This window comes from Fukomys damarensis, unplaced genomic scaffold, assembly GCF_012274545.1.
Source record: "Fukomys damarensis isolate Sample0158 unplaced genomic scaffold, DMR_v1.0_HiC HiC_scaffold_23, whole genome shotgun sequence".
Lineage (NCBI taxonomy): Eukaryota > Metazoa > Chordata > Mammalia > Rodentia > Bathyergidae > Fukomys > Fukomys damarensis.
In genome coordinates, this window is record NW_022900935.1 from 41,539,949 (window position 1) to 41,558,096 (window position 18,148).

The 18,148-nt window shown below is 53.4% G+C and overlaps 1 protein-coding gene and 1 long non-coding RNA gene across 16 annotated transcripts in view; one reads left to right on the forward strand and one right to left on the reverse strand.

The window, feature by feature from the left end:
- The window catches only part of Camta1 (calmodulin binding transcription activator 1), a 696,092-nt gene that overhangs the window by 220,055 nt on the left and 457,889 nt on the right, over window positions 1-18,148 (reverse strand). The gene's annotated exons all lie outside the window — the stretch shown is intronic.
- On the forward strand, window positions 5,650-10,709 carry LOC104875062. Of its 2 annotated transcripts, XR_783920.2 has the most exons (5): window positions 5,650-5,922; window positions 6,693-7,673; window positions 8,173-8,641; window positions 9,796-9,993; window positions 10,624-10,709. It is a non-coding gene; the product is annotated as an uncharacterized LOC104875062 (long non-coding RNA). The 2 variants fall into 2 exon arrangements; XR_783919.2 differs by having other exon boundaries at window positions 5,650-7,673.

Below are 18,148 nucleotides of genomic sequence, written 5' to 3' on the forward strand. Positions count from 1 at the left end.
ATTCCAGACATACTCAGCTACCTCATCTTTAACAAAGAAGCCAACCACCCTCACTGGAGGAAAGATAGCCTCTTCAGTAAATGCTGTTGGAAAACTGGCTTTCAACCAGCCAAAGATTAAAATTAGACCCCTATATTTCACCATGCACTAGACTAAAATCCAAGTGGACTAAAGATCTTAATATTAAAGCAGAAACACTAAACTTGCTGGAAGATAAGTTAGGTAGAACTCTCAAAGGCATTGGCATATGAACAAATCCTCAGTAGCACAGGAACTAGCACAAAGAATCAACAACTGATTTCATTAAAAAGCTTCTGCACTGCAAAAGAAACCACCAAGAGAGCTAAGAGACAACCTACAATGTGGAAAAAAAATTTACCAGCTATTCCTGAGAAAGAGGTCTATATCTAGAATATATAAAGAATTAAAAAAATCAGACCCCCCAATATAAAGACCTGATTCAAAAATGGGAATCTGAAATGAACAGATACTTCTCAGACAAAGAAGTAAAAGCAGTAAATAAATATATGAAAAAATGTTCAACATCACTGGTCATTCAAAAGATGCAGATGAAAACAACACCAAGAGTCCACCTCACCTCAGAAAGAATGGCTGCTGTCAAGAAATCAACCAATATCAGGTTTTGGTGGGTTGTGGGGAGAAAGGAACCCTTCTCTATGGCTGGTGGAAGTGCAGACTGGTGCAACCACTGTGGAAATCTATATGGAGATACCTCAAAGAACTAGGATTAGAGGTTCCATTTGACCCAGCTATCCCTCTGCTGGGTATCTTCCCAAAAGAATTATGTCACAGTGATATATGTGCACCCATGTTTATAGCAGCACAGTTCGTAATAGCTAAAACTTGGCAACAGCCCAACTGCCCATCAACTGGAGACTAAAGATTTTAAAAAATAAAATGCAGTACTACTCAGCCATAAAAAAAGAAACTAGAGACATTTATAGCTATATGGATGCACATTGAGGCCATACTCTTAAGTGAAATAAATAGGACACATGTGTAAATACCAAATAGTTTCTCTGGTGTGAGAAACAAAGTGTAAATAAGGATAAAAATGTATAATCGATAATGTGAAATAGGAAGAAAAGTTCTAAAGAGGTAGGGGAAGTAGGAGGGGTAGGGGAAAGGAAAAAATACGAGAAAAGGAAAAAACGGAAACAGAGTCTCTGTAAACAGAGAAGGATAGAGGGGGTAAAGGGAGGGCAGGGAAATGGGAAAAATAAGAACCAAGATACATCATGTAAAGGTACAAGATCCCAATGATGAATGTAACTCTACTGTATACCTACAATGTACCAATAAACTTGATGGAAAAAAATCCTGAGCTGTTAAGTAAATAAATCCTGAGCTAATAAGGATATATTCTGAGCTAATAAATAAATTTAAACATCCTGAGCTTCAGCTGCTCTGCAGTTGACTGTGTTAAGCTGACCAACCTCAGCTCACAGTAGCTAAATTCAACGCAAGCACCAAGAACCTGGGTACTGAGTCCTGAGCCAGGTCCCCTTCCTCCAGGGACCCTAGTCTTACCACTGAACAAGGTCCCCAGCCCATGGCAAGAGAAGCCCCTGTGCCCCAGGGCCCAGCCCTGATGGGCTTGCATCCTGTGATCATCGGCCTCCTAGGCAGAAGCCACTCGAGTTCCTACAACTATGGATGATGCCTCCCTCTCCAGGGAGTCCCTGAGCGGGGACTCCCGCTCTGTCAAGGAGGAGGTGGCTGTTGTCCACCAACAGTGGTCATCAAGAGTGAAAGCCAGCGTCCCTGGGCACAGCCCACATGCGAGGAAGGGTGCCGGCTGCTTCCCACGCCACTCAACCTGCACAACTGCCCCTCGGCCTTCACCCGAAGTGATGGTCATCTTTTAAAAACATGCACTGACAGCCAGCTGGGCGTGGTGGCGCACACCTGTGAGGCCAGCACTCTGGGAGGCTGAGGCAGGATCGCAAGTTCGAGTTTAGCCAGGGGACTTAGTGACTTTGTGTTTTAGTTACTCTTCTCTGGTTGCTGAGACAAAATACCTGACACCCAAAGTTAAAGGGAATAGGTCTGTTTAGCTGACAGTTTATAGAAGCTGCCATCTATAATCAGCCGGCTCCAAGGCAGGGAGGCACATGGCAGAGGAGAAACAGTTCATGGCGCCTACATGGTAGCAAAAGCAGCAAGGGACCTTAACAGCGACTTCCTGCCCCTTTTATCTTATCCAGACTACAGGGATTAGGTCAGGGCCAAACCAGTCAGTGGACTGGTGTAGTAATCCCTTCGTCGGTCACACACACGTGATCCAGCCACCTCTGAAAAAGCCCCACCTATGACTGCACCAGGCTTTGGGGGGACAGCTAGCACAGGCCACAACACTTGGTGAGATGCTCTTTTAAAATAAAATCAAAAGGGCTGGGAACGTAGCTCAGTGTGAAGGTCTGGAGTTCAGTCCCCAGTACTGCAGAAAAATAACAATAACCACAAGACACACACACACACACACACACACACACACACACACGCACACTGATGACAATATTTGCTTGTTTAAAAATAACAGAAACAAGAAAATCAATCAAAACCCCTTCTTAGCTTTCCAGGATCATGTAGACAAAGACTACATTTCTTTTAGAGACAGCTTGGATCACAGGTGTCCAACTTCCAGCTCACCTGGGCTGCCCTGAGTGAGGAGCCCATATAAAATAAATAACACAGGGCCGGGGATTTAGCTCAGTGGCACCATGCCTGCCTCGCAAGCACAAGGTCCCAACTTCGATCCTCAGTAACCCCAAAAGGAAACAAAGAAAACAGCACAGGCTCCATGACAAGCCGGGCCCCTCCTCACAGGCACATGTGTGCAGGTAGCCAGGAGTGCCACTGCTGGTCATGGCTATGTTTATTCCCCAGGTCCAGTGAGAGCCCACACACTTGGCACATGCAGCCCGACTGAGACAGCCCCTCCTGCCTCTGCAGCCATGAGAGGCGAGTCCTGCCTGCCCTGGCCGCCGAGGAGAAACTGAGGCTCAGAGAACTTAGGTAACTTCTTCTCGGTCACGCCGTCAATAAGTGGGAGGGGTGGGATTTGAATCTGTGTCTATATGATTTCAAAAGCCTCGATCGTAAGTGGTGTTTTACCACATACCTATCAAAGCAGCTGCTGGGTGGTCTGGGTCCCTAACCAGCTGAGCCCTGATACTTGGCAGGGCTCGGGGTTAGGCCTCACTTGTGCTCTGGGATGAGGTGCCCTGCAGCACCTGGCCTGCCTGCCTCCTAGAGGTCCCAAGGATGCCTGGGCATGGCCACCCAGGGCAGGGGTGTGGGCAGCCCAGCACTGCAAGACTCCATTGTGCAAAACTGCCCCCAACCCAAAGCATAAAGCCTGCTGAAGTTAGGGCACCTTGCATGGAAGGGGCTCTTCATTTCAAGTTTCTGCCTGAGAGTTCTCCAGCCTTCCAGAGGGTGGATAAAGCTTCCTGCCCCTGGCTGTGCCACACACAGTGTCCCAGAGGAGTAGGTATTTATGCTTAGTCCTGCATGTATAGAGCCAGGTTGCAAAATATGAAGTAAAAGTGTTCTAGGCAGAGGGGAGAACATGTGCAAAGGCCCTGGGGCATAGCCAGAAGGGGCAACCTGACTGATAAGCAAAGGAGTCTGGTGAAAAGCAAGGTTGCAGAGAAGGAGAGAACAGGGAGGGAGCTGGCCAGGGGCAGGAGCTTGGGTTTTATCCCAGCATTTTAAGGAGGGAATCTTGTGATCTGATCACACAATGAGAGGCTCTCTCCAGCTGCGGAGCAAGGATGGTGGCAGTGCGGCAGAGGGCTTGCACAGTGAGAGGAAGGAACTGAGGCCAGGGCTATGCTGGAGGGAGAATGCTGGGGTCAGCTGGGTGATTAAATGAAGAATGGGGAGAAGACCAATGTCCAGGGAGGCTCCTGGAGTTAGTAACGGAAGCCTGGGAAGGAGATGTCTGGAGCAGAAGCTTAGGGGGCCGTTTCCAGGCAGCCAGGAGGGAGCCCAGGAGGACCCGGGCAGAACCGGGGGTGGAGACAGGTTATGGCATCGAGCGGGCATTTGGTGCCTGACCTGTGAAGTACCAGTGGGGACTGGCCAGCAACACCACTGTCCTCATACTGTGTGGCACCACAGACAAGGCAGAGGCTTCCAGAAGCTGGGAGAGGACAGAAGCCACAGCCTGGTGTGTCAAAGCCTCGCCAACCCAGGCTGGCTTGAGGCCCCTGACACTGCCTGCATCCCCCCTCCTGGCGTCAGAGGGTGGTGATCCCTGCCTGTCTGTGCAGTGCCTGGAACCCACAGATGCCCCGGGACAGCCCCGGTCCCTGGGCTGGACAGGAACCAGGACCTCCCTCTGCTCCTCCATGACCTCCTGGGTGAGTCGTAGGCCAGCCAGCGAGGAGTGGGACCCCAGGTGGGACTCTGGGGAAGGTCCCAGCCTGACTTAGATTCCAGCCTGAGCCCCAGCGAAGACTCACACTTCCCCCTCAACCAGCAGCTCCCAGCACCCAGCTGGCTTCCAAAGGGGTGAAGCCAGGGAGGCCAGGAATATACCGGATCCTCACGATTCACTTAGATAATCCCTTTCCTGGGAAGGGCCCTGGCTGGCAGCCAAGACTGTCCTGAGAGGACAGCACAGAGGCCAAGTTGGCAGCACACACCACACAGCCCCAAGCCCAGGAGCTGTGAGTCTGGCTGCTCTAACAGTGCACAAACCCCGGTATGTCCATGAGCGTTGAACTGGGATGCTTCTATGTGAGGGCTGGACAGAGTCTGGCGCATCTGCCTTCTAACTGGGGGGCAGCACCAGGCCCTGCGGAGTTAGAAATAGCAGGGAAGGTCTCCAGAGGGTGCCCCACACTGCCCTGCCCCTGCCGGACCCGGAGCAGATGGGAAGGACAGGCTGTGTGTCCCTCCCCGGACTCAGGGGCCACACACTGAAGATCAAAGTGACAGCGAGGCTCCCACCTTGCCCCGAGTCCAGGAAGTCGCTGTTCAGCGGAAACACCGGCCGGCTGCACCTGACAGCTTTGGCTGCTGCTCTGCACGAGCCCAGCGTCCACGAAGGCAGCGCGATAGGGGTGGAGAGGTTGGACACGGGACCAACCAGGGAGCTGCACCCCCTTTCCTATCCGGAGCACCTCCCTTTGCCCACAGGTCCGGTTATGGTGGGGCCAGGCTGGAGCTTCAAGGAGTGACGGGTACAGGGAGGCTTATTTAGCACACAATTGGAGCTGCGCATACATCCTGCGTCGCAGGATGAGATGCGGACGCGTATATTCTTTGGACTTGATATTTATAGCAAGTATCAACAGCGTTATTACTGCCGAATCAGGGGCTCCGTCCGACCAAGAGGGAGGCAACGCGGAGAGCCCACGAGAGAGAGAGGAGTTTTTATGCCAAAGAGAACAAAGTGAAGCGCCCACTTTGAACGCTGCTGCTAGAAAGCAGGGGAGCGAAGAGCAGAAAATTGAAACGATCAGGAAAAGGGTCCAGCGGCCAAGACAGAAGTCCCTGCGGACCAGACCAGTGGCAGAGACTCCGTGGGATGGGCGGGACTCGGGGCAGAGGAGAGCAGGAAGGGGAGGAGGAGGAGAGCAGGAGGAAAGGGGAGGGAACTGGGAGGGAGGAGGAGAGGGTGCCCGTGGTGGCGGCCGCCTTTGTGCTGAATTTCTTCTCTGTTATGCCTCCTTTGAGGAGTGACCTTTGCATCCGGGGATCTGCTCAGTAATCCCTCCCTCGGGCCATGGACTCCAGAGACAGACGGGCTGGACGTCAGCCTGGGCTTCCGTCCTGCTGTCCGCACAGATGCCCCAGGCAGGCCCCAGCCTGTCTTGTTATTAACACGAGTGTGTCTGAGGCCAGGAGGATTCTGAGGGGATTCACGGCAAAGTGTCGTTTACTGTAGTAAGTTTTTAAAAAATTTTTAAATATTCACCATGTATTTTGATCGCCCTGTGAAGCAAAAATACCCCGCACTTCTATACCAACGACTTAATATGAAGTTAGGAGTCCTGGGAGATCCACGTTGGCTCTGTATAAAGGCAAATCTGTTTATGCTGCCATTGCAGCTCCCCAGGCCAAGCCCAGGACATGGAGGTTCAGGCCACACAGCCAGGGCAGGGCAGAGCTGGGCCAGTCCGTCCACCTCCACTCCTCTCTGGAGTAAGGGAGGCGAGATTAATAAAAGGAAAGGCAGCACTCTGGCCTCATCCCAGTCTGCCGCTGGGGCGGTGTCCCCAGGGTTCTGGTGTACGCTGGTGGAGGCAGGGGTCAGCCTGTGACATGGTGTCCCCACGTCCTTCCACCCGAGAGTCCGTGGGCTCCTGCCATCCCTGTCTCAGGAGTGCCCAGTGGGGACAGGGCAGGGGACAGGAAGGTGGTACTGGGGAGACAGAGGGGCTAGGGAGCTCAAGGGGACCCAGGTGTGAGTGAGACTCAGAAAGCTGTCCCCCTGCCCCAGCTCACCCAAGCCAGGCTGCAGCCAAGGCCCCACCATCAGAGAAGGAGCCGGCCGGCCAGCACTGGCGTCTCTAGCTCCTGGACTGAGATTAGTGGGAGAATACATTTCTGTTTTCTCAGCTGCTCAGTTTGTGGTCCTTTCTTAGAGGACTACCCTAAACACAAAGAAACACAGCGTTGCTGGCATCCCATTTGATTCTTTGTTTACTTCGCAGAAGAAGAAGAAAAGGCGGCCAAGATGGCCTTCCAAAGGCTCCGTCCCACGTTACCCATGAATCCACAGCGAGACAGTGCAGCGGCAAAGGCCATGAGCTCTGGAGCCACAAAAGCCAGGGCTCACAGCCTAGTGCCCCGCTTTCCTGCTGTGAACCTTGCAACAGTGACTAAGCCCCTCTGGATTCAAGTTTCCACATCAAAAACAGGGATGGTAATCGTGTGAGGGACCAGCATATGCATTACTAAGTGATGTGTGCAGAAATACAAGGTGTGGTGCGGTTTCCCTCTGCCAGGCCCTTCGGCTACACTGTTATCCCTGAAACTTCTCAACTGCGAGTCCAAAGAACCGCCCCCTCCTTAAGTCACTAGTGCCGAGTGCCACATCTTGGCAATGAGAAAGTAACTAAGGCAACAGGTCAAGGACAGAGCCCCGCTGCTTACACTTTGACTCAGGCTCCTGCTCTCCAGAACTATGAAGCAATAAAACTGTGCAAGCCAGCAGCTGTGGGACACTTGGTGGCCCACGCAGATGTGGACACTTGGTGGCCGGACAGAGGGCATGTGCCAATGTCAGGCGGCTCCGGGAGGGGAGGAAGGGAGAAGACAGGCAGAGCGTGAGTCGTCCTTCTGTCCCCAGAAAGAGGCTGGCTGAGACGGACAGGCGCAGAGCGCCTATAAGGCAGTAATTAACAGTCGCAGGCTTGTCCCCTCATCCGATGCTTTGGGGCATTGTACGAGTCTCCATTTTGCTGACTTTGGAGAAAAGAATGGCGATAAATAAATGTAAAGCACACTGGTGATGGTGTGAAATGATGCTTCATCTAATTATCGCTATTCCGCGGTGTCATTAACATACACTCGTGGAGAATGGTAATGACTTTTGCATTTATATCACAGCTCGGATTTGCTGTCTTAAACCCACAGCGCAGGAACCCTGGGACGGAATCTCTTACAGACAAACGAGAGGAATGCACGACCAGGTACGAGGAAATGGCTCACTGGTGCCGAACTGAAAAGAGTACAGTAATAGCAGATGGCCCCTCCACCCCCTGGGCAACCAGGGACCACCTGGAAGGTCAGGGACTGAGAGGTGACTTGGATGGCACCGGGGTGGGACTGGAGACTCTTCCTCCACCATGATCCCCTTGTTTGCCTGGTGAGGGTCACAGCCTGGTGAATGTGGCTCTCTCTCTCCCTCTCTCTCTCTGTCTCTCTCTCTCTCTCTCATCTTCAAAGCCTAGGGCATCCCTGGGACTGGCATTTCTGGAACCAAGCGATGGGTGGGACTGGACCGATGCTGGGACACTCCTGTGGCTCCTTTCCACCAGGTTCCTACGATTCGTTTCTCTCTCCTGTCAAACTGGAATAGAACTGAAAACATAGCTTGCTGACCCTCTGGCAAACCCACAGTCCTCCCCTGAGGAGCACACAGTTGCCCTGGCTCTTCTGGGTGTCCTAACCTCAGTTTCGTCCTGATAGGGGCAGGCGGAGATGGCCATTCTGGGTAGCACAGCTGTGACCCAAGGGTCACAGAACTCAAGATGGTGGTCAGCAGCCCTGCTGGGGGTGTGGCCTGTGCTGAGAAGAGAGAGGGGCCAGCAAGACCTCAACCACTCAAGAATCAGACCAGAAGCTGCATAAGGATGGAGCCAAGAAGTCGCTAAGACCAAGGCCAGAGAGCTGCAATGGAACCGTAAGGACTCGAGGCACAGTGTGAGGGGGCAGAGGCAAAAGACAGAGGAAACGAGATACCAGGAGGCAAGGAGAGGCAGTGGGTGGAGGAAAGCAGGTGGCAGGCGAGGGCTGGGCATGGAGACACAGCAAGGCACCCACGGAGCAGAGGCTGAGAGGAGCGACCCTGCCAGCCGTGCCACACCTGCAACTGGTCCTGGTCCTGCCTCAAGGGTGAGCCCTGCACCCTGGAGCATCTCACCACGCTCCTCCCAAGGTGAGGGTGGCTCTCAACATTATGTCCACACCCTACCCATCGGAGGCTAGGAGCGTGGCCTTATTTGGAAACGGGGTCTCTGAAGAGGCCACTGAGGACTGGGATGATGTCGGGCAGGGTTCAGTAGGAGCCCGATTCCAAGCACACTATCCTTAGGGAAGACAGCAAGGGGCACTCAGAGACACAGAGCACGGTGCTGTGTCACCATGGGGCAGAGCTCCGGGGGCCTGGAGAAGCCCAGATGGAGTTTCCTCAGAGCTCCAGAAGGGATCCTATCTACACCTTGAATCTGGACTTCTGGCCTGCAGAACTATGAGAACACAGTGCTGTTCCTTTAAGCCATCCCATTGGCGGTAATTTGTTATGGGAGCTAAGGGCACTTGAGCAAGCCTTAGCCTCTTGCAACAGGGGAAAGCACTTTCAAAAACAAAAGGGAAGGCTGGAGCCCAGGGGGTGGGGGGCTGTGACAGCAAAGGCCTGGACGGCTGGGCTCTAGATCCACCCTGGGACCTTGGCCAGTCCTTCCGTTCCCCTGCCTGGAGCTTGGTTCCCCTGTGAGAAGATGATGAGCCTCCCCACTCCTGGCCCCAGTCCAGCCTCACTGCAGGTTTTCTTAGAGAAAGTAGGAAGGGAACAGGCCAACAAGGGAGGGACTAAACCCTAAACCACTTCTTAAAACTCCTCCCCACTCTCCACTGACTTGACACAGCACCAGGATGAGATAGCTCAGCATATCCTTGCCTTCTGTTATGGTTCAGATCTAAAATGTCCCCCCAGAAGTCTATTTCAGAGGTGGGGCTGGTCAGAGGACGAGGGCCACAGGCAGTGTGGTCTGGAAGGGTGCACTCTTGTTCTCATCCCTCCATTCTCCCTGCTTCCTGGCCACCGTGATATGAGCAGCTTTCTTCCCCAAGGCCCTTCCGCAGTGCTGGTTCTGCCTTGGAGCCAGCTGACCATGGACTGAACCCTCTGAAGCTGTGAGCTAAATAAACCCCTTCTCCGTAAACCGCAGGGGTCTGGTATTTTGTCCCAGGCCTAGGGCATGGGTCCATGGGAATCATCCCCGCTGAGCCAATCTGGCACATGCGTGACTGTGCTTGTGTGGGTCACCGTGGGAGTAACTAGACCACCAGCAAGTGTGCTCGTATTTACAGCATTGGTCCTAACAGCCAGAAACCGGAAACAACTAAAGCACTCACAGGCAGAGGAAGACTTGTGACTTGTAGGAGACCCACGGTGGGATATTACACAGGTATGAAGATGAATGGACAGCAGCTGTGCACCAAGAGTTTAAATGAGCCTCAGGGGCGTCGTGGTGGACCCCAGAAGCTGGTCCCAGAAGACCACACAGGGTAAAACGACTTTTTCATGAAGTTCAAAACTGGGCAACACCAAAGAATGCATTATTTGGGGTTAAGTGTATGGGTGATGAGTTGCAAGCATAGACACAGACATGGAAGCATCACCTTAGGGTGGTGACAGCTTTGGAAGATGGGGAGGCGGGAAGCCACGACAGTGGTCTGGTTTGCAGCTTGGCTGGTGGGCCACGGGCAGCATTCGTTAGGACACTCATGCTCTAAAGTGAACAACAGTGTGGCATAAGGGAAAGATTATCATCAATCTACCGACTCTTCCTTTGTTTCTATTTTTGAGACAGGGTCTTACATGCTGTTCAGGCTGGCCTTGAACTCACTATGGAGCCCAGGTTGGCCTCGACCTCATAGTGATCCTCCTGTCTCAGCCTCCCACATTCTGGGATGACAGGTGTGTGCCACCACGCCTGATTCATTCCTCTGTTTTAAGAAAGTTGGATACCCAAGGTTCCAGGCTACTCTGGCTGCGGGGGGACAGCTCAGATGGTTCAGGAAGGGCCTTGAGCTTTGGGCGACAGGTGTGATGTGGTCATTGTCACACCCCTGTGCCTGCACCCTGCAATCCACAGGAAACTGGCCCCCGTAACAGGCAGCTTTCTCCTCCCACAGCCACGAGCTTCTCAGAGCCACCGAGCCTGCTGTTTGATTTCACAATTGTGTGCCAACCACTTAACGCAGGAAGATATTACTTATAAAAGATGATTCCTGAAAGGGAAGTTTGGGGTTTTATTATACCTCTGGGCAAGATTGGACGATCTTGGAAGAAATAAGGTTGTACCCTTTTCATCTCCCATCCACAGGACAATATTTTAGCAGTGTGCGGGGTCAGGGAGAAGGAGCCGAGGGCTGGCACCGAGTGATACACGGGCTGCAAACCAGAGTCCACTCAGCACAGAGGCCACATGGCTCGGCTGTAAGAGGAGCAAGGAGGCTGCACCTGATTGATGGCCCTGGACGCGGGCAGTGCCTCACACAGGACAGAAGCAGGCTGCAGGCAGGGAGGGGACTGGCCAGCACTGGCCAGCCAGGGCAGGGAGTGTCCGGCCCTCCACCACCCAACAGCTGCAACTCCAGCTTCCTGCACTTCTGTCCCAGCTCCTCAGTGACCTGTAGGTGACCAGGATGAATCTGCCCTTGCCTTTCCTTCTTCCCTAATCTCTCTTCTTTCAACATTAGAGTTGGGTTACTTGCTCCTTAATTTGCCCAACCCTATCCAGATCCAGGATCCTAAGTGCTGTAGGATTTTAAGAAATGGGGTCCACTCTTGCATACACCCGAGGAGGGGCCCGCATGCCAGCCCTGCCCTGGCCTGCGAAGCCCAGAGGAACCCGGCTCTGTGCACACTGTGCTCTCTCCACGCAGGCCCAGGGCTCTCCCGAGGTCACCTGGCTGTGGCACCTGCCCACACTCCAGGCCATCGGACACTTGGGCCACTCCTAGACATGGTACCCGCCGCACCTGAAAGATTCTATGACCGACTCTTTCCGATGAAGAAATTCCTGCATGAATTCTCTTCATTTGTAAAATGGCCTTGGTGAGGTCAGTGCAAAGATTAGGTGAGGTGCTGCTTTAGTGCCAGTCAGTGACAATGGTCACTGCGGCAGTCGCCAGGGGCGATGCCAGACACGGTGGCTGGAGGAAGCGAGATGACAAGCAGCCCGGCTTCCCTGCTCCCCGTCCCACCCCAGGTCCCCAGGAGGCAGCCCTGGCCCTGCTGAAACTGAACTCTGCTTCCTGTGGGCACAGCATCGCACTCATCCTGTGAAACACAGATAGCCATGAGTCCACGTCCCAGGCGACAGACAGCCCTGGGCCCTGGCCATCTTGGCAGCCCCCTGCCCAGAGATAACCAACCACACACATGATGTTGTGATGAGCAGCCATGCAGACGCTCACTGGCCGCCAGCTGGGGTGCTCTTATTGCTTGCTGGAGAGCTGCTCCAAATTGGGCGACAGCTCAGACCCAAAGAAACAGACTCCCTGGTAAGAGCTGCACTTGCTCTCTGGGACCAAAGCAATCTGTACCCACCACATGTGCTGCTGGACTCCAGGGGATGGACATTCTCACTTCCTGGGCTCACTGCCCCATCCTGCTTGGGACACCTGCTCCCAGGCAGCCCCAGCACTGCCCCACATCCTCGGGAAGCAGCTGCCTATCCTGCTCCAAACCCCAAGGACACCCAGCAGCCATGGCCCCACACCTGTGTGCAGGCTGCCTGTACGCCTTAACTAAAAGCTCCAGCTCAGAGACTCTTGGTGCGCAGAGAGCTGGTGTCTGAGTGACTTGAGGATTGCCTTCTAGGAGGGAAGGTGACTGACTGTGGCACTCCCTGTCACTCTACTATGATGCTCACTGCACTGGTTTGTGGACAGGGTGTGGCTTTGTTCATGGCATGAGCTCCTTGGGACCAGGGACTGCGTCCTGTCTGCCATGGAATCCCTGTGGCCTAAGCCACAGTTTGGAGCAAAGCAGGTCCTGAGGTCATGCTCGTGGATGAGGTAGAGAATGGAAGGATGGATGGATGGATGGGTGGGTGGGGGGACAGGTGGATGGGTGGATGGATGGACAAATGGATGGTCGGACAGATGGATGGGATGGATGGACATGTGGCTGCACATATAAAGGGGTGGGTGAAAGGATGGAAAGAAGGAAAAGAGAAAGAAGGAGAAGAGAAGGAAGGAAGAAAAAGCAATGGGTAGGTAGGTGAATGGATAGCAGCTCATAGCTACCACAGAATGAAGCCACCACCTGGGAAGGGCCGCCTTCTGCACCCTCCCTTCACCTTGTTCTCTCACAGCTTCCCTGCACCTGGCAGGGACCTGCCTCATCCTGTCCCTCTGGGGAACCCAGCTGGAGCATGTCACATGGCGTTTGCCAGGCAGCACGGGGGGAGGCAGATTGCGTAGAGCACTTTCTCTAGGAAGTCTTTCTGGAGAAGCCAAAGTGAAGGCTGGCAAACTGACCGTGGGCCAAGTCCAGTCTGCTGCCTGTATTTGTAAATAAAATTTTACGGGAACGCAGCCATAGCCATTTGTTTTCACATTGTCTCTGGCTGCTTTTGTGCTACCACAGCAGAGTCGAGTTGTTGCAACAGAGGCCGTATGGACAGCAAAGCCTGAAAAATTTACGAGCTGGCACTGTGCAGGAAGGGCTGCTGATGCCCGGGACAGGACCCATCTTGCAGAAGGCTCGCCCGACTGCTGTGTCTGACACAGGCCACCTCACTTAATTTTTTTCTATGTCTTTTTACAATTTTGGTACTGAGAATTGAACCCAAGCCTTCACTGAGCTATATCCCCAGCGCTTTCACATGTTTTTATTTTAAGACAAAGTCTCACTAAGTCATTAAGTTGCCTAGGTTGGCCTCGAACTTATGATCCTCCTGCCTCAGCCTCCCAGAGTACTGGGTCTTTCCTTGGGGGGGAGGTGTTACCAAAGATTGTTTGTTGCTGTGACTTCCACTGAAAGCTATTAATAAGCTCCATGATTGCCAATGGCAGCTGCAGACAGGTGCCTGTCCCTCTATGCAGAGAACCACCTGCCCAGTCATGGCCAGACTGCCAGGAAAATGGATCTTTTATTTTTTAAGAGCCGTATTGAGATGTGGTTCACACATGATGCAATTGGCCCATTGTTAGCACACAAAGGACAGGGCCGAGAATCTTACTATATGCCCAGAGTCACACAGTCACTACTATAGTAAATTGTGGAATATTTTAACAGAATTTCCAAAATTGTTTACTTACATTAAAACTTATTTTCGAAAACACACGTAACATAGATTGACTATTTTAGCCACTTTGAAGCGTAAAGCTCAGGGGCACTAAGCACATTTGCATGGTTGGGCAGCCATCACTGCTGTGGCTTTGTGTCCTCCTTTGTTTCATGGCGCTTACGTCTACCTGAAAGTCACTTTGCATATATGTTTTCTTCCTGGTTGCTCTTGTCCCCCGTGGGAGCTCCACGAGGGAGGACCTCACCTCTCTCACTACTCAGCCCAGACACTTGGAAGAACGGTGGGGACGTGGCAAATGCTCTGTAAATATTCGAATAAACGAATGAATGAACGAGTATGAGCAGCGCACCGAGTCCCACAGCAGGCTTTCTGGAGGGCTCAGCAAAATGCCTGGCAGACAGGCGCTCGGCCCACCGGAACTGGACCAGTGCTCTGCGCACATCCCTGGCACCAGTGAGAAGCCTTCATCCCTCGGTAAACAGCACGAATCTGTAAGGACCACTGTCATCTCCCTTGGAGCGCGGGGCTCCTACTTCCACATTCTTCCATCTGGAACCTAGGAGCGCTGGGCGCTAGCTGGGTACCTGTCTAATCACCTTCTTAACCACTGGGACAAAATTCTGGACACCTGCAAATTAAAGGAAAGGTTCATTTTGATTCACATTTCCGTCCGTAATCAGCTGGCTCCAAGGCTGAGAGAGGCCTGGGGAGGAACCCGGGAGGGAGATGAACCTTTCCAGACCAAGCCCCTCAACCTCCGCTGGTCCAACCAGACCCCTCCTTCCTTCTAGGCCACACCCCCATAACTTCTGGTCCAACCAGGCCCCGCCTCCTAACAAGTCAGCTGAGTCTTTGTAATCCAATCACCTTCCAGAAAACCCCACTGTGAGCTCAAAGAGACTTTGGAGGTCATCTAGATAGAAATCAGAACAGTACCTACGCAGGGGTGACTCGGGTGGAACCAACAGGCTGCCTGAAATCTGGAAAGTGGCACCCGCATTCCTGTATTAGTCAAGAGTTCTCCAGTGACACTGAACCAATAGGTGATCTAGCTTTCTTTCTTTCTATCTGCCTGCCTGCCTATCTACTTATTGGGGTGGGGTTAAAGATTTGGCTCGCATTGATTGCAGGGGCCAGAGAATCCAAATGCCTGGGCAGAGGGCTGGAAACTTGGGCAGGGTTTCTAGCTGCAGTCTTGAGGCACAACTCCCCACTCTATGAGAAACCTCAAGAGTTGCTGTCAGGGCTCTCACCACCTGGGTGAGGCCCACCCACATTAGGGAGGGTTGTCTGCTTCACTCTGTTTACTGACTTAAATTTTAATCACCTCTACCCAATGCCTTCCCAGCAGCAACTGGGCTGGTGACTGACCCACATCCAGGACCAGGGCTTGGTCAAGCTGGCACAGGAAGGGAGCCCTCATGACCCCAGGTGCACCTGGGAGCTGTCACCCAAAAGAAGACATGGGGGAGGCCTCTATTCTTGAGATCCTCGGGACACACACAGGGACTTGAGAGGATAGGAGGGCAGCAGTGAGAAGAGCTGTCCACTGCCAACGCCTGCAGTTGGCTCTGCGGACTTTGTGGATGACGCCTGGTGCTTCTAGGATGAGGTCCTCAGCCATCCTGCCTTTCAGAACACCACGGGAAATGCACAAAGAACCTGCTGTAGTCGCTTCCCTTCACTGGAACGTGATACCAGATGCCCCCAACTTAAAGGAGGAGGGGCCTATTTATTAGTCTGTGGTTGGCTGACTCCCAGACAGGACAGGGTGGCACAGGGGCCTGATGGAGAACAGCTGCTCCCCTCATGGGGGCCAGGAAGCAGAGTCAAGGCCGGGGAGGGAGCTAGAGCCTTCCAGGCCACACCCCCTGATCCTCCTCTCTGACCTGACCCCACTCCTAACAGCAGCCAGCTATGTCATCCCCATTGTTCAATCACCTTCCAAAAGCCCAGGAGGGTGTGAAGCCTTTGGGGGACATCTAGATAGAAACCAGAACAGAAATCAAGTCCACCCAGATGGCTCCTTGCCCTGCAGAGCTCAGGTCTCTGCTTCTCGTTTGTCAACAGACCCTTCAAACCTCTTCAGCATCTCCAGGGAGTTTGCATCACAAGCCCGGTCCCGTCGTGCCTGCCTTCCCTTCTACCGAGGGTTCTCTCTGCAGCACATGTCCATCCCATGGGAAGCCAGGAAGGTTCTGGAAGCAGGCACGGTGTTTGCCCTGTTTCCCATAAGGATGGCCCAAGAAGGCCCCTGTGCCCCCAGTGCTTCTTTTTCTCAGCCTTCTCTTTCATCGCCTATGCTCCAACCACACTCTCCAAACCCCGAGGGCTCCCCGGGGCCAGAGGGCTTGCTCCTCCTTCCATGTCCTCCGGCCCAGCAAGATCCTCAAGGGCAGGGCCACGTCAGAGGGAGTGGCCGCTGGGAGACTGCCCCAGACCAGCCTGGCCTTTGTTGCTCCCTGTTGCCCAGGATAATGCAGGAAACCGGAAGGGCAGTTGCCAGCTCAGGGCTGCTTCTTGGGCAGCAAAGCGTGGTTGTTGGGGGCGTGGAGCCTGTGCTTACATTTTAATTAGTTTGATAAATAATTATGCCTCTGAGACACCCCATCTGCCTTACAGGCTCTCTTGCCCTCCAACCAATAGATTCATCTTATTTAGCGCATTGTACTCATGACACAAACCCGTGTTCTGCATTTCAAACATGGGGGTTGCAGGGATCTTGTTTCCAGTGCACAACTATCTGTATCCACTGCAAAACCCCTGCTGTGCTCTCCTTTCTGGGCTGGAATCTGCCTCTCTCTGCCTCTCCCAACAAGCCCCTCCTGGCTCTTCCCAGAGCGAGAGGAAAGGACTCCCAGGAGCAGGCCAGTCTTTTGTCCAAAGCACTGGAAGCCTCAATCTGTGACCCCCACATCAGGGGCACCGGGCACACTGGTGATGGGTAGGGGCAGGCTGCTCAGATGCTCCAATGGGCATCTCCAGGCCTGGTGACCGCCCAAGGCATGGACAGGTGGCCGCCACTGGGTAAACTGTCACCTGACCTATGTGTGTACTGTGATCATTGCACCCATAAGAAAGTCCTGCCTGTCCACGTCAGTCCTTGGGAAAAGAAAGAGTCCCTCATCCCCACAGATACTGGTTCCCAAGCACTGACTTAAAGGCTGACGGGCTCGTGGGCAAGAAGAGCCAAGCAAAGCCACAGCAAGGCAGCCTGGGGCTCTGACCTGCCAGCTGCAGGGCTGGTCCCACTGCACACTCTGCTCCACAGTACACAGATCCGGTCCAATGGGGAAGGCGCATCTCCTCTCGGAGCCTGGACTTGGTTTTAAAAATGGCTTGTCCTAAAGGGAGCTTCTGAGCTGCAGCCAGCAGTCATGAGTTTCAGTTGTCTGCAGTGTGGGAAGGAGAGCCTTCCGAAGTCATGCTACGGCATGTTCTAGTTAGGAACCGAGCTCCCTGCGCTCCAGATGCCAGGTGATAAGAATTACTGACGCATTGCTTCCAGAGCAGTTGGTTTTACGGCTTGGCAGAGCTGGCTTGGAGTCTGCCGGGCTTCATTTGCATACCGAATGTCAGGCTAGCAGAGGCCACTGGAAGGGCTGTGCTGCTCAGCCTTCTCCATCTCCGCTGCCAGTTATAGGTCACTTTCAACTAACATCTGGTGCGTGTATTTTTATACCGCATCTGTAGCTTTAATTAGGGATCTCCCGGGAATGTCAGGGGAGGAACAAGAGAGACGTCCCCAGGGGAAGATGAAAACATTGGCGGTTGCAGGGCTCGCAGCTCCAGAAGCTGGTCGCCAGTCCTGGTTCCATGAATAGTGTGAGATGAGTGAGCCCTCTGCACAGGAGGATCTTCGTTCTGGGACAGGCAGACACTGTGGCTCCGGAAAGCGCTGCCCAGCCCCGGGATCCAAGCAGGGCTTCCGCTTCTGCAGCCACGGAAGGCAGCACTGTCCCTAAGACACTGACACGCAGCCGAGGTCACCTTAGCACTTTCCTGCCAAGAGCATCTGTGACAGAGGAGCAGTCAACGGCTCCTCTGCTCCACTGGGGAGCTCGGTTTTCCTCCCTCTTCTGTGGGGATGATTCGTGAGCGGTGCCTTGTTCTACAAAGATAGACCTCACTTTCCAGCTAGATCAACGTTGCTTAGAATCCATCATTTCTTCAGCTATGTTTGAGAACAAAAGTGCCACCTAAAAAAATCTGTAAACTCGCCGGGACAGATATTCAAAACCCCAATACAAAGGGGCCCTCCTCTCCTTTCTTCTTGCTTGCTGGACGGTGTGCTTTGCTCCCCCCACCCCCACCCCCCACGGTCACCTGCTGAGATGCGGAGGATCCGGAGCCTGAGAGGCAGCCACTTCCATCCCCACCTCCTTTCGATGAATGTA